Consider the following 16,941-nt stretch of genomic DNA (forward strand, 5'->3'; position numbering starts at 1 on the left):
CTGGCATGTTGACATTGTTCGGTCTGTATTCAGGGGTTTGCCTAAAAATGCAGACCTTTCCTTTTAGACATTGTTAGCCATATTGGTAATTTTGATGTGTCTGGTTTCCTTTAGGAGAGTGGGAGATATCCGGGTGTTCAATGTCTCAGGAAGATTTTTGTATTCAGAGTGGACAGGTTTTCATCTGCATCGTAGATCCAAGGGGGGGGGGGGTCTGGGATCATGTCTTTACCTGATTTTCCTGACTTTTCATGGTTGTGTGTGGTTCAATGTTTTCAGGCTTATGAGGCTAGAACACTAGCTCTTCAGGGTTCAGCAGATCTGCTACTCATCTCTTTCTGCGGGTCCTTTCATGCTGTACCTTCTCCCACACTGACCAGGGGGATTTGATGGGTTATGCACCAGGCAGGTATTGACGTCTCTTTGTTCTGGGCGCATTCGGTTAGAGGGGCTATGGATTTCAAAGCATTCTTGGTGGGGGCGAGGCTATGTTGGAAGAATTTTACAGGCACCAAATTGGCCTAATGCCGAAACCTTTTATCGATACTGCTTTAAGCTGATTGTCCCCGATGCATGGATCACACCAGAAGGGTCTTCAACGTACAAAATATGAAGCCTCTGTGCCATGCGACAGCATGTTGATTGCTCGTAGCTTGTGATGGATAGTTGGTATTCTATTAATAGCACAGAGCAAAGTATTATCCCGCCCTGGTACCCTTCCTCGTGATTCCCTTTATGACTTTCAGCTGACGGTGCATTCTCAGGACAATCGTTCTACTGAGGGTTGTCTAGCATCCTCCTGTTGCTCCAGCTGGCTGTGGACTGTTTTGGGGATGGCATTTCTTGTTCAAGGGACGTTGAAGGAATGGCTCTAGTGCCACAGACGAAAAGAGGAAACACTGCTGGTTTTTACGATTCTTATGGTGATGGACCCATGAGGATTGATGGACCGTCACATGTTGATAAGAGGATTGTGTGTCCTGTAGTTTCTTTTTTCTGTAATGGTCTTACTGCTGTGGAAGCACTAAGAGGTAGATGCATAATACTCACCTCTGCGTCATTAATAGAATCACAACTATTGGTGACAAGCTAGGAGCGATTGACATTACATAACCTTTTTTTCCCCAGATATTTTTGTCAAATATAATGGTTGGTGTTCATTCTTATGATCCCAAATGCTCTTTGATTTTAATTATGGTGGCCAGGAAACCTATTTCTATTATTCTTTCCCCTTCCCCTTTCCCATTTGGGTATTCCGAAAGAGACCAATTGGAAATCATGTATATTATTACTCTAGATTGTGATGTGCATTGTTTAGTAGGACAAGTGTAAAGTACAATTTAATAAAGCCAGTTTACAAAGTTAGTGCAATAAATTATTTTCCTTTTTAAATAGCTTTTCATGAGGAGAATGCACACCATTTTCATTCTTGGAAAGAGTTGTGCTCAGATGGAAAACCAATGCTTTGTTTCTTCTGTGAGTTCCGAGGCAAATTTCACTGTGAGACATACAGAGGGAGAGAGAGCTGGGGAGATCTAGGGAAAGAGAGAGAGAGAAAGAGGAACAAAGAGAGAGAGAGAGTGACACACACACACACATAGCGATAGAAACACAAAGAGGGAGAGATGGCGAAGAGAGATGCATTCACAAAAGAAGAGATAGAAAGGGTGAGGGACGTTCAGAGAAAGACAGAGCGACAGGGAGAGAGGAATAGATAGAGAGGAAAACTGAGGCAAGGAAGGGACGGGAGGGGTAGGCGCTAGGAGAGATAGAGACACAGAGAGGGAGGGCACTAGAGAGAGAGAGAGAGAGAGAGAGAGAGAGAGAGAGAGAGAGCGAACACCAGACCATACTGACAGAGAGAGTCGCTTGTGTACAGACTGCACTGGCTCAGAGTAACAAAGGGAACGAGCCCATAAGACCATACTAACAGAGGAAAAGGTAGAAAGAGAGAGACAGAGAGAGAAGAAACATACATTAACAGAGAAGGGCAGTGATGGTCCACCAAGCCTCACTAATATAGAGAGGGCGCCTCTGACAGTGTGGCTTTCGCTCGGAGAGAGAGAGACAAAGACAGGGCCTGATTCACAGAGCGTTTTCCTTTAGGAATGCGCCATTATACAACGCTTCTGTGAATCAGGTATACAGAGTGAGCAGAAAGCCTGTGCGAGAGAGAGAGCAAAGAGAGAGTGCTGGATCAGCATATGATACGCTGGCCACAACGAGTTTAATATAGTAGATGTATTTTTCTAAAGTCTTGAATGTATTTGCTTGCCTCGCATTCCTGTGTAGTTTGTGCCTCTTTGATGATTGCACTCCTAATTTCCTGTTATATAGAATGCCTTGAAATGTACCCCAAAAATATAGCCAGTTTACCCTACAGACCTGGGGTTTGTGGTAGCTTCTGTGGAGATCCGCGGGAAACCTAGTTTTGCCTTGTGGAACCAGGTTTTCACACAGGTTCTTCTTCGGAAAGTGGCTTGTTCCACTCTCAGAGCTGTTGCTTTTCAATACAATGCAAGCATACTCCTAATTTTCTATAAAAACGTTAAACCTTATAAAGTTTTTATTGGCATTCTTCGGGACCTGTTACCACCCTTTTCAACATACTCGTCCCAGTCCTTTCACAATGATTTGCGTCCTAGACAGCGTGGCAAGCACCCACATGACCAAATAACAAAAACAAAAAAGCAAGTAAATGGAATGCACGCAAACGAGGGCGACACAAAGAAAAACAGCACCAGCCTTGTCCTTTCTTATTTTTTTGATTTTGAAAAGTCACTTTTTCACTGAAAATTCCTGAGAGGTAGTGCTGTTATCTCTCGTGCAGCCACTGTTGGGCATGCAGTCTCTTGCTCCATAAGAGGAAGGGGTATCTGCTCAGCTTGGATCGGCTCTAGTACAATTACCAAGATCCAATAGCTACTGCTGAGCGATTTGGCTTAAGATAATGTGAGGTGCCCAGGAAAAGTGGCATCCCTCTCAGGGGTCATGTGTTCCTCGTGGGGCAGGTGACACGCCTGGATTTACAGGAATGGTCCAATCCCCCAACCTTGTAGGGGAGTGGTTTGTTACGAACCCCCAGGCGTGGCTCCATAATGGCAGCATCCTATTTAAGGCTGCAGCCTTTGGTGTCTTGGCTTTATTAGGCATGTGGCTAGCTTGCTGTTCCTTGCGCCCTTTCCTTGCATAGAATATATTTTCTCACAGGCTATTGTCAAGGGAAGTGTATTGATACTGGGACTGGGAGTGGGTCTACTTCCACGCTTCTACTCAACACTGTGGCACTGATGTCTGCAGTTGCAAACCGCAGATGAAACAGTTCAAAGAAAAAGACACAGCCCTTCCAGCTAAGGGGCAGAGGAAGAAGCCAACTTGTTGGTGGGTCTCACTTAGATCGTTCCTCTTTCTTCCCTGGGGGTCATTTGGGAATGTACAATGGAACAGCACATTGAATGGACAGAAGTGGGGCAGATTAACCACAAGGGCATGCCACCTGACGCCCTTCAGGTCAGAGACATAATGTGGTAATGCAAGTGCCTCTACTAGGGGAATTAAGCCATCCCTGGGAAGCTCTCAAAACCCAGTGCAGCAAAAGGAATGCAGCATATGAAACATGCTGTTAGACAACTAGTGCAGAAAGGATGCAACACCGGGCTGGAGTATGACCTTCACTTTATTCCTCTCCTTACCCTGTACATACAGGAACTGACGTCCCACAGATAAAACCATCAACTCCTCCCTTTCCTCCCTCTTCCCACCTAGTGTCCTCCCTGTGCCTTAAAGGCACAGAGCCGTGTAACATCACCCCCGGACAAATGTTCTGAGGCCGTCTCAGCATTCCTCCACTAGACGCATGGGTCTTCGTATGGTGCTTTGCGGGCGAGCCCAACCTTCACTCGGGCCTGGTCCTTCTGGGCCCTGTGGCCCAGCTGACGGCATGTTCCTTGCATCCTCTGGGGGCGTTCACAAGTCATTGCAGGTCTCCCTCGCCTCTGGCTCCCATTCCACTTGCGGTGTGTCACTTTCTTCGTTCTTGATCAGGTGCTTGAAGTGTGAGTTATTTCTTGTGATTTCCTGCATCTCGTTCTGTGCTGTCACCATGGAGCCTTTGACGGCTACCACCTTGAAAGGGTGTGGTGAATATCTGGGATCCGTCTTCCTGATTGGTGTCTGTTTCACCAGTACTTCGTCTCCTGTTCTTTGCTCTGCTCCTTCTGATGTTTGTGTCATGCTTTGCTCTTTCATTTCCCTGTGTGTCTTTCGATATGGTTTCTGCGTCAAGCTCTTCCTGATCATCAACGTTTCTCACAAGTCTGGTGTTAACCATGTACCACATCATCACTTCTGCCAGTGCTTTGTTGGTCGCTTCGTGGGGTGTATTGCGATAATCCCTGAGCATCCTGCAGAGGGCCTGGTGCGGGTTGGTGGCCTCGATGTATGCTCTTTGTATTGTCTTTTTAATTGATGCCATAAAGCGTTCAGCCATTCCATTTGCCTGGGGCCATCTTGGCGTGATCTTTTGATGAACAAAACGCATGTGTTCGTGAATGTGGAGAAATCGTGCCCATTGAACAGGGGACCACTGTCTGACTTAATTGTTTGTGGTATGCCCCATTCACTTAGTACCTCATCGAATATGGCTGCCACTTGGGGATATGCGGTTGTCGCGACTTTCTTTACAATGGGAAACCTTGAGTATTCGTCAAAGAAGACTATTAAGTATTCCCCTGACACTAGGGGTCCATAGAAGTCGACTGCGACCTGATCCCATGGTTGGTCAGCATGTGTGTTGACTGTAGGGGTGTGGGCGTCTCTGCCTTTGCGGTGAACTGGCATGGTAGACAGCTCTTCACCCAATTGTCCACTAAGGAGTCCATGAATGGAAACCAGACATTGCACCAGTGCTGCTTCTTGGTGTTATCGGTTCCCGTGTGACCCTCATGTGCTGTCTTGATGACCTCTGCTCTGAGTGTTGCTGGGATGATGAGCTTGCACCCTCTCAGTAGTATGGACTGGTCTTTGACTGCAAGTTTGGTGTGCACTTTCGCCAGTCTCTCTATTTCCACTTGGCTTACCCCTAGGTGACTTTTTATGGCGCGTCAGTAGTCCCTCCACTTATTGTTGCTGGTGAGAGCGATGGACGGGTCTGCTGCTGATGCGCAGTTGATGGCCTCTAGCAATAGTGCAGGTGGTAGTGCATTTTCTGCGACATAGTTGATATACTCATTGTCTCCTTTTCTTGTTGTTGATGCCCCAGTCGGGTGGCATGATATGTAGCCTGTAGGGTTTTGATCACCACATGGTCGATGAATGATTACGTAATCATACTCTTGTAAGCGGATGCCCCATCTCTTGAACCTGGCCGGTATCTTTGTGTGAGGGTTCCCGAACAGGGAGAGCAAAGCTTGATGGTCGGTCAGCAGGGTGAATCTCTTGCCAAAGATGAAGTTATGAAAATTGTGCACGCCCAGACTGCCACAAGGCTTTCCTTTTCGGCCTGGGAGTAGGCTGATTCCGTTTGAGACAGTGCTCTGCTCGCAGAGGCAACTATGTGCCTCAGGTGCGTGTCTTCTCCACTGATCTGGGAGAGGATGGCGCCTAGTCCCACTGGGCTGGTGTCAACAATCATTTCAGTGTGCCATGAAAGGTCAAAGAAGGCAAGCTGTCGAGCTTCTGCAACTGATGCTTTGATGCCCTTGAACACAGCTTGGCATTCGGCATACCAGGCAAACTCATAGTCTTTTTGTTGTAGCCTTCGCAGGGACTCAGTGATTGTTGCATAGTGCAGGATGTATCTTGTACAGTATCCTGCCATGCCAAGGAAGAATCTCACGTCTGCCACTTGTGTTGGAGCCTGGAAGTTGGCGATCGTGTGTACTTTGTCTGAGTCTGGAGTCATTCCTTTGTCCGAAAAAGAACCTGAGCCTTTTCTTACTAAACCTGCATTTTTCCAAGTTTAGTGTCAGCCCCACAGTTTGGAGGGCGGTGCAGGTTTGAAGAAGGGCTGTGTCATGTTCTTCTTGCAATGTGCCAAAAACTAGAATGTCATCACTGTAGTTTAGTGCCAGCTTTATCGGGTGGATCACCTGCCTGATGGCCTCTTGAAAGATTTCTGCTGCGGAAGAGATTCCAAAGTTCAAACGTCGGTACCGAAAAGGCCTTTGTGCATGGCGAATGTGGTGATACTTCTGGATTCTGGGTGGAGTTCTGGTGGTACCCTTGCACGAGATTCTACTTGGAGAAAGTGGTCTCTCTGTTAAGCTGGACTATCATGTCCTCAACACACGGACCCTGGTGTCGTTCCCTCTGGATAGCGGTGTTCGTCATCCTTATGTCGACGCATAGTCTGATGTGACCCTCACCCTTGGGGAAGATGACTAGAGGCAACACCTACGGGGTTTGACCGGTGGCCTGTTCAATGATTTCATTTAGAAGGAGTTGGTCTAGTTCTTTCGAGACTGTGTCTTGAAGGTGGAAACCCACTCTCCTTGGATGCTGGGGTACAGGACGGACATTCTCATTGACGTGCAGCTTTACGAACATTCCCTTGAGTCTCTCGAGCCCTGTGCATAGGCTAGGGAACTTGGAATGGATGAGTTCTTTTGTGATGTGCTGCCCCCTTCCGTGCTCCCGCTGAGCACACATATGGACTCTCTGGTGTTTATGGGCATTGTGGTTGACTGGATCCCTCCCCCTTCCTGAAATCAGATGTCAATGAGGCTGAGGCAGCTCACTGTGTGATAACTGAGTAGGCAGCAGTCTTTCATGGGACTGCGTATGAGGTGGATGGTGGTGTCAATGGCATTTCCATTGTGTAGCAGTCGTCTTTGGAACTGCCCGATAGAGTGCAGGGGTTGCGTTGCACCCCATTGAAATATTTGTGAGGCGTTGTTCTTTGTAAGTTTTGGTTTTTCTGGCATGTGTTGGAACTCCTGTTCTCTCTTGATGTTTACTGTCGCACCTGAATCAACCAGAAAGCACTATAGTTTATTACCTATGTTGATAGGGATTCTGGGCACTTCTCTCGCTTCCTGGTCATCATGGATGAGGTTGACGTATTCATCTTGTTGACTCAGCTCGCATTCTGTGCCATATTCGTATTGGTACTGGTATTGTTGGTACCTGTATTGTTGGTAGAGGTACAGGGTTTCGTTGCATTCATCCCCGTAGTTGGTGTATTGGTCTTGAGGATCTTATTCTTGGTTGGGTTCTCGGGGTGGAATTTTTTCCATTGCGCTCACATATCTACTCTAACCTTGATACTGTGATGGGTTGTATCTCGGTGGGTAGCTTGGGGGTGGTGTTTGTCGGTTGTAAGGTCTCGCTTGTGGTTGTATGTTCCACAGTGGGGTGGGAAACAGTCTCCCTTCTCTGCTGACCGAATTAAAATGCCTTTCTCTACCACAGTTTGAACACCTCTGGGAAAGAGCCGGACAGGTATCGGAGTGCAGGAAGTTCCTGCCGCAGCGGTAGCATTGTCCTGTTAGGCTCCTGGCTGCCTGGTCTTCCTATTGACATCCCTCTTCCTCCCAGCCTTTGTGTTAGTGGTTGTACCGCTGCAATGGTTTCATGGTGGTCGCATTTTGTGTCCTGTGTGGTTTTCAATGGAGGCAGCCTGAGCATCTACCCTCTCAAAGATCCTGGCCAGCTCACTCACTTCGTCAATGGTCAGGGGCTTTTTTAGTAGTTGCTTCTGGAATGTGGGTGACGTGCAGTCCTCGATCACCCGTAGTCTTATAGCTTTGTCTGTACAGGAGAGGTGGAATTGACAGTGGGTCCTTTTCACGCGAAGGCGGGTGATAAATTCGTCAATGGATTCTTCCGGCTTCTGTTTGCACTGGTTGAACATGTATCTCTCATAATCACGGTTGGGCTCAATGATATGTTTTCTGTTGAGGGCCATGATCAGGGCAGCAAAGTCAGCCTTTTCTTCTGGGGGTATGGTTTTTACAATGGTTTTAATTTCACCACCTACTAGGTTGATGAACATGTCGCTTAATGTGGGGGATTTGTCTACGCCTGCCGCTTTAACAAAGTTATTGAAGTCCTCTACCCATTAGATCCACCGCAGCCCTTTGTCGCTCTGTGGCACGAGGGTGAATGGGAGCGGTTTACTCAGCAGGGCCGCTTTGGATGCAGGTGGCGCTGTGGGGGCCTGAGCCCCAGGGAGAGTGGGGGAGCTCGGACCACTAATTTTATCTGCGATGCTGCCGTGGGCTCAGAAAATGGCAGTGTCGCTGTGTAAACGAGTAGCAGGGTTGCACAGTACCTCTGTCCTTGACAGCAGTGTTGTGCTGCTGTGTCTAGGTGCACAGCAAACTCCTCTTCTGGTGGGCGTAGATTGGCACTCTCTGTTTCATGGGTGCAGACTCCTTGTTGGGCCTGGGTAGTCAACGGAGCTGTGAGCTTGCTCCTTGCTGAGGGGTGGATGTATGGAAGGTTCCAGTGCGATGGAGCTGCTGCTCCTGATTTCCCTCACTTATTTTTATAATCTATTTCTTTTGGCAAATCGGGATACCCTTGCCTGCCTCTGCGGTCTTTGACTTGCCGGAAAATGTCCTTAGTTCTCTGTTTCAATGGGATGGGATCAACCCCGGAATGTCTGTAGTTCAGGTCGGAACACCCTGCAGTTGTCACGCGGGATTGCCGGAGTATCGTGGAGCTTTCAGGTGGGTGGTATCACCCGTGGGAGACGTGTGCCGTAATGTGGGTGGACTCGCCAGATGCTGTAGCGGGTGGGATTGCCTCAGGACGGTGTATGTTGGAGCGACGGCGGGATCGCTGTGTCGAGGAAGGGGCCAAGAGGGATCACCGGCCCGAGGAGAAGTGGAATGCCAGTGTGCAGGAGTAAACCTCGTCACCAGTTGTTAGACAATTAGTGCAGAAAGGAAGCAACACCAGGCTGGATCAGGACCTTCACTTTATTCCTCTCCTTACCCCGTACATACAGGAACTGACTTCCCACACAGAAAACCCACAACTACTCCCTTTCCTCCCTCGTCCCGCCTGGTGTTTACCATGTGCCTTAAAGGCTCAGAGTCGTGTAACACATGCACACTCCAAAATGCTTCACCTACTTATTAGAGCTCCTTTCCATGGATCAGTATAATGGCCTGGACACAGCCCTCCCAACCACCTCCCCAGTCTCAAACCATGCCATGGACCACAAGTCACACAATGCAATAATCTGAGTTCCTGATATAGGGTTGAGGCGGCAATCTGTCTGTCCAGACCACAATCTGGACACATCTCTCTAACACACAAGTGCAGACTGCGCTAGATTGAAGAAGTGTAGCGCCGGGCCCAAAAAAGGTGCACACTCTAAATACCGTAATTCTTCACTCGACGGGAGTGTTGCCAAGAGCCTATCTGCTCTGAGACCCTCAAACAGGCACTGCACATGTAGTGGTAATTTGCTGGTTATTCTACGCAACTTTACCCACAGGGCCCACTCACCCTCACAAGCAGCAGGCCACCTGAAAGTCTTCTCACTTTCTGCTGACTGGGCCACATGCAGACTTCTTTTTCGCGTTCCTCACTGGAAAGTGTTGCTGAAGGGACCTGGTGAATGGCTGGCAGAAGGACTGGTGCAGCATAGCCTCCAGGCAGGGGCCCCTTCCATTGCAACACTTGTAGACAGAAAGAGACTGACTCACAGAGTGTTTTTCAATGGGATTGTCACATTGAAAAACACCCAGTGAATGAGGCCCACACTGGGAGCAGCTTAGAGAGTCAGCTCCTAGCAAAGGAACGTTGTATTCCCATGTCAGGCATGCAGAGGAGTCGTCCACTGTGTCCAAGGTGCAAATCAGCACTAAGTAGCAAGGCTTTTTACTTGTGCGCCCTGTCCTGGGTTTCTAAAATCCTTTCACTTAGCACAACTACTTTTACCCAGTCTCTGGCTCCGATTACATTTTTCCAGGGACACGAGTACTGGCCTTAGCCATAGAAACTATGCAACAGACACTCAGTTTCACCGAAGACCAGATTAATGTCATCATATGAGGCCTGTTTCTCTTCAACATGCCCGTAGCCATTCAGTTCACATCAACAGCCTCAGGAGATGAACTCCTTAAAATGAAAAAGAAGTGTTTTAGGACAGAGGTCCATGGACACTTTTTGAGGGAATACCTAAAAGCAAATCTAGTCCCTATGGGAGTAACCATTCGGAATGAACCAGCACTCTTCCGAGAAGACAAAGAGTATTTGTGGGCTTCAGACAGATTGCTAAAAAATACAGAAGGGACCTGATGGTCCTAACACTAACAACAGCCAAACGCATACACTTAAAAATCAAGGAGGAACTTGGGAACGAAGAAAAACAATTTTTGAAGAATGCCACGTTAGAGAACGCATGCGAAAAACTGAAAGAGATACTCGAGAAGAAGCACAAGAAGCTAGCCGAGGATATGAATCATTTCAAGCTAGAAAATGTGTACCCCTACCTAGCCCCAGACTATAAAGAGAACAAAAATAAAGAACAGATAAAAAATACTATAGGGACTGTGAGATAAAGAAAACAATGGGTCACCTTCTCTGATACATTGAGCTTAGACTGTGAACCCGACAACGAATAAAGTACCTACGGTGTTAACCCACACCAAAGACCATACCATTCCCCGCCTCCATTTTAAGGAAGAGGGAACACCAGAGGCACCTTTGGGGTCCACCACTAATGCAAATGTTCAACTACCCGAGTTGGCGACATCCGAGAGGCCGACCACGCAACCAACGGAGACAGTAAAGCAGAATGAGATACCTATATTCAACCTCTCAGGGTTTAACCTTTCACAAGATAAGCTGTCTGTTCTCTCGAAAGGTCTTTCTTATGTACCAACCAACCCCACCAATTGGTTTAATCTTGACAACATGCTGAAGGGCTTCTTCCGGACCATATGCCTCAAAGCACATTTCAAAGATTCCAACCATACCATGCCAGTTGAAGACACAGGCTTAAGGACCAAGGGGGTCATTATGACCTGAACGGTGGTCTGACCACACGTTCCCTACGGGTCCCGCTAAGGGACCAGGGCGCTAATAACGGGCTTGCAAGTCACGAACCCGTTATTAGCGCCCTCCCCTTTCCTATTGAGCCCTATGGGTGCTCAAATAGGAATGGGGAATGGTTTGTTCAATGGGGATCCGCCAGGGTCGGACTGCACCGGTAAGTCCCCATTGAACAACACCGGTGCCGGACCCATTATTGGAGGCAGTCATGGCGCAAATAGCGCCATGACTACCACCATTCTCGGAATGAGGCCCCAAGTCTACATTCTGTCCCAATGAAAATGAGACCACTCCGACTATAATCACGTTTGAAAAATGTGTCTCACACAAGACTTCTAAATTACAAAAATCCCGCCAATCACTGAGGCACAACTTGACCAACAATGAACGCCACACATGCAAATAACTAACTTGACATAGTTGCGAAAACAGCTGACAAGGGAGGAGGAATTGTCATCCAGAACATCGACCAATATAAAAAGATGGTTACTACACTACTGGATGATGAAACCAACTACAGAAAACTGAGGAAAGACCGTACCATGGAAATTAAGCACCAAATTCAAGACATCACCAGATATGCTTTTGAACATGACTGGATAACTGACAAAGAAAAGGCCTTTCTAAATAACTCTGAAGGCAGAATCCCTGTGTTTTATGTGCTACCGAAAATGCGTAAGGGTGGAGTTAACCCATCTGGGAGTCCCATAGTCTCCAGATGTGGCTCGATCCTTGAACCCATCTGTAAATTCACTGATTTCTTCCTCACACCCCTGAGTCAACTCACTCCCACTTACCTCAGAGATACAATGTCCACTATGACAGCCTTTCAGGATAAACCATTTACCAACACTGAAGACATCCTTGTCACCATAGACGTTAAGGCACTCTACACTAGCATCCCCCAAGGAGCAGCCTCAGAATGTGTAAGGGGGCACCTTACCCATCATATGACCCAAAGAAAAGTCCCTGTCAATTTCATCATCGAGCTCCTTGAACTAGCTCTCACCAAAAATTACTTCACATTCGATGACACCTTTTACCTCCAAATCTGTGGGACAGCCATGGGTGCTGTCTTCGCCCCCAGCCTTGCTGTCATTGAGTATGAAAAGGCATACATCCTCAATGAGACCAACCCATTCTACAATAATATCAACATGTGTAGGAGGTATATTGACATTATTTTCATCGGAAAGGGGACCTGTATGGCACTTAACACATTTTTGCTTGGCTCAACATCCAATACACGGAAATAAAATGTACCATTACCAGTAGCCCTTCTGCCATCAATTTCCTTGACCTTACCATGTTGGTGCAAGATGTCAAGTTAATATGCACCCTATACAAGAAGGACACTGACTGGAATACACTACTACACTATAGGATCAGTCATCCTAAGAACTTAAAGGATAATTTACCCTTCAGACAATTCCTTAGATTAAGGAGACACTGCACTGAGGTTGCACAATACAGACAACATGCTCAACAATTGGAGTCCAGGTTGCTAGCCCGGGGTTACCCCAAAACACGTTTGAAAAACACCCGCAAAAGAGCTCTCTGAACCCACGGGAAGCATTATTACAACCAAACACCAGGATCTCTGAGCAGAACATAATTACCTGCATAACCACCTTTGGTCCAGTCACCTACAAGATCAAGCGGATAATCAAACAGTTCTGGCCGCTGGTCCAACTTGTCCTTCCCGAGGAACCAAACCCTGGGATGGTTCTTAAATGCTCCAAAAATCTCAGTGACTACCTCAACCATGCTAAGCTGTACAAGAAGACCACAAGAACTATGCTTGGGAATCTCACAGACATTTCAGGTCACTACCCCTGCGGGACTTGCTCTGTTTGCAAGTAAAATCGAAACAACTTCAAGACATTTTTCCAACTGCAAGACCACATGTCATTTATGCCATTGAATGTCCATGCGGGCTCAGGTAGGTGGGCCAGACTAAGAGACTGGTTAACAAGCGCTTTGGGGAACACTATTGCAGGACACACTGCAGGATACAAACTGCGCCCCTGGTATCGCACTTCATTGAGTACCAACACAGCCAAGATGACCTTAAATGGTGGGTCATTGATAGGATCCAAGATAATACCAATGTTAGCAATGCCCTCAACCATAAGGAAGCATGATGGATGTTCAAACTCCCATCCATCTCCTTAGGTCTCAACAAGGCCAAGCCAGTGTGCCCATATAGCTGAATTGCACTGTGTCATTTAGTTAGCCCCTTACACATCTGTTAATGGGCTCACTTGTTTTCACCTAGCCCCATCCAGCTTTACACATCTGTTCGTGGGCTCACTTGTTTTACTTAGCCCCATCCCGCCTCATACATCTGTTAGTGGTCTCACTTATTTCGCCTAGCCCCATCCCGATGTGTTATGCCACCAAGAATGTCCATGGTTTCCCTCTTCTCCATCACACTAGGGGTTCTTTCATGCTAGAGGCCACCAACATTTGGAGTGTACTTAATTAGCTTCTGGTTACCTGTCCGACAGCTCAGCCTAGCAGGGCCGTGTATCCATGGTTACGCCCGCAAACACAGTGTGGGCGCACTAATCTTTCACGCATGAGCGCCAACTTGGCAAAGCAGACTATCTCGGCACGCATGCACGCTGCCCATGGTAAGCAGCTCCTTCCCAACGGTTTGTGCTTGTTGCCACCAGCACTCCGGGCCCCGGAGCTGCAGTTCGCAGCTTAGGTAAGCACTCTCCTGGCCCTTTTCTCGATCCACATAGACTACTCAACTCCCAGACTGGAACACCATGGATATGAACTACTACAATTTTTACAGAGTACACTGATCCTCGAGGCGCTCTACATCTGACTGTCCCCAGCCTGCACCTGCTCAGAGCTTCCATGCGCCCAGCAACGCGGTACCTAAGGTAAGCCCGGCAGGCAGTGGTATCCATCTGCCCCCATGGCTGAGGCCATTTTTCCAGTACTTCTCTACCCTCAATGCCCTGTCCTCCATCTTTCTCTCCCTCCCTCCTTGCAAACGAACCATATGAGGGACACGTGTTAGCTGATGCCCCCCCTTCACTAAGCTCATTTGATCCGCGCTTACAGAGCTCTTTTGACTACAGGGACCACAGCCGTACCCCGGGCAGTCACACAGACCCATCTCTAGGCTTGATGACTTCTCTCTGATGACACCCTGTCGCCTTCTCTACAGTGGTGCGCATACAGCCCCCCTTGGCCAACAGAACCGACTCAACAGGCTACTCCTACCCTCAGGACACACGCACAAGGTTAGTGGTACCTACCCAGGAAGCCATGACTTCCTCACCTTCATTTATGGGTTCACCCATCCCCCCAGAGCCCATCTTGTGGGTCTCTTTTTATCCCACTTTTATCCTCATTAAATTTACCATGTGTGTTCTTTCTATAGAGAGACTCAATACACGGCCCAGAAGAAGGTGCCATGAACTGTAGCCGAAACGTCCATGGACCCAGCAAACACTCAGCTGCTTAGTCCATTAAACATCCAGGGAATACCACCTCGACGTAGACCCAGGATTGGTGACCTTTTGCCTGCAGCCAGACCTATGTTAGTTCACTTATGAGTACACGCATATGAACATTTAGTTGATGATGAATTATTAGATTATGCTTTTTGTTTCTGTTCATAATCATGTCAAGTTACGTTTTTTATTGTCTTGTGTTTCAATAACAATTGTATTTTCACAACAATGCACACAGGTACTGCTCTTGAGGTGATCTGCGGTACTTACATAATGCACTGTCTAAAATTGTTGCAGTTTGACTCTGTGTATATGGCAGACTTAGCACCATGATGTTTTCTCTTTTGCCAAAAAAAAGAATACAGTCAATGGCTGTAAAGCAATAGAGGGGGTTGTCTGTACCTCTGCTCTCTATATGGTAGAGGAGAGGCACAGAGGAACCCAGCCAATGTTCTCTATTCGGTAGCTGTGGTCGACCAACCACGGCTTAAGCTCTCAGGGGGTAATACAGGCTGGTTCTTTGTAGCCCCCAAGCACCCACAAAGGAATGTCTACACACTATTTTAGTTAAATCACAGTCTTTATATAAATAAGGTTCAAGGTTATATACACAATCACGATAACACACTTTGTGCTTCGACAATTCTAAAATGGTAAATATATACGGTTCTAGGTGGTGCCACGATTACTCTGATTCCATTAAAATACATCAACTGTACTCAGTTCAAATAGCATACGAATCAACACAGCAAAACGATATCAACCATAGATTTAGGAGGAACACGAGTGGGTTAGACAATTGGCAGAATACTGGCCCCGTACCCCTAGGCACAGTTCTGTATGAGGATCCCCCCACCTGGGCAACCTGTAAATGGAGATGCACTGCAAGCCCAGTCCATATATTGTCTATTAAAGTCTTATCTTCTTCTCTAGTTCTGCAACCCAAATGTACCTTGTGTTGGAGAGTTTTTCGCAGGGGATCGTCGGGCCCTTCGTGAGTGCACTCCCTTTCAGGCTGGAGCCACGGGTCATCGAACTTCCGAGATGAAGGTAAGGTGAACATTGTCGTTGAGGCAGAAGCTTCGGTCCTTGCGGTGCTCGTTGACGATTGGTCCAAAACATCCTGCAACAGGGGAGGCGTGCAGTGCACTTCGACAACGATGGTTCATTGCCACAAAGAGTCAATGAAGAACTTTGCGTCTGGCGTCGGCGAACGGGACGTGACCATGGCTGGCTTCAGTAGCTTCGTCGGCGACTCTGAGGTATGTGCGTGGCGGGAAATCCACCAGCAGATTGTACTCGGTCGTCGGCGGCCTAGACTTTCTCCAGCAGGACAAAAGCAGTCGATGAGATTGAACAAGGGAGTCCTTGGATCAAATGTTCTTAGGCAAAGGGAGCACTGTGGCTTCGGTCGGCGACAGCCGTCATCGGCGGTGGACGGCTGTCAGGTGCTTCTCTTCGTTCTCCTCAGCGTTCCCCTTCTCCGGTCGGCAGCCTTTCGTAGGTCTGTCTACCAGGGAGCTTTGGCAAAGATCAGCTGGTGCACGATGGTCCCTCATAGCCGGGGAGAGGTCTCCTAGCCAGGTCCTCTCTTGGATCTTTTCCGTCAAGGCACAGCAGCTTTCGGATCAGTGAAGGACAGCAGCAGCAGTTATTCTTCTTCCAGTGGGCTTCAAAGTTAAGCATCAGTTTCAATATCAGTTTCTACTTCAGCTTCTGAATGATTTCTAGCAGTGACAGGCACCCAGATATACTGTTGATCTCCCATTCACTCTGCTGGGTCACACTCAGGCAACCAATCACTCATAAGGGCATTCAGGCAGCCAGACAGCCAATGAGGTGCACGGTGCATTCAGGCCATTCTTCTCCATCCAGACACTCTCAACACATAATGTGGTTTCGGACAAGCACTCTGCCATTCAGCACTACACACTGCATTCATACCAGTTTCAGGCAGGGCTGTCTCAGTCATTGTGTCAACCACCAGATATTAGACACCCATAACACAGAATGCGTATTCATCACACACTCCATTCACCCAGGTCCCACCCCAAGGGCGTACCCACAACATACAGTCATTGGAAGGCTCGAGCCAGTCTGGCCTGGACTTCCCCACAACACCATATATGGAACTTCCATCCAAAAGCCAGTCGGGGGGAAGGGACAGAGTCAGGGCTTCCCGGGACTTTGGGAAAAGTAAGGTAACAGGCAATAGAAAGCAAGAGGCCACAAGGGCCATCTTGTTTCCTATCTGGAATCCATTGATCCAATGACAGGGCCGGGGCATCCCAAAATGGAGGATGCGCAGGGCACCTGTCAATTCAGCACAGAGCTGCCACCAGCCCGTACCCTGGTGCCCCAAAGACATACACTAGGAGTACAGAGTTGTACTCCCACCCCTGGATGCCATAAGGGTATCCCAAGTGTCTGTTCACCAAACCAAATACAGGAAGAG

Source organism: Ambystoma mexicanum, chromosome 10 (genome assembly GCF_040938575.1).
Source record: "Ambystoma mexicanum isolate Mex_15411 chromosome 10, UKY_AmexF1_1, whole genome shotgun sequence".
Classification (NCBI taxonomy): Eukaryota; Metazoa; Chordata; class Amphibia; order Caudata; family Ambystomatidae; genus Ambystoma; species Ambystoma mexicanum.